Here is a 285-nt window from a genome sequence, read left to right as displayed (position 1 = left end):
TTCGGAGTCCCGGATGAGATCCCGGACGTCACGAGGAGTTCCGGAATGGTCCGGAGGTAAAGAATTATATATAGGAAGTGCTGTTTCGGCCATCGGGACAAGTTTCGGGGTCACCGGTATTGTACCAGGACCACCGGAAGGGTCCCGGGGGTCCACCGGGTGGGTCCACCTGCCCCGGGGGCCACATGGGCTGTAGGGGGGTGCGCCTTGGCCTACATGGGCCAAGGGCACCAGCCCCAAGGGGCCCATGCGCCTAGGGGTTCCAAAGGGGAAGAGTCCCACAAG

This window comes from Triticum dicoccoides, chromosome 5A (genome assembly GCF_002162155.2).
Source record: "Triticum dicoccoides isolate Atlit2015 ecotype Zavitan chromosome 5A, WEW_v2.0, whole genome shotgun sequence".
NCBI classification, from domain to species: domain Eukaryota; kingdom Viridiplantae; phylum Streptophyta; class Magnoliopsida; order Poales; family Poaceae; genus Triticum; species Triticum dicoccoides.
The sequence above is the reverse complement of the archived record's forward strand: the minus strand, read 5'-3'. Positions refer to the sequence as shown.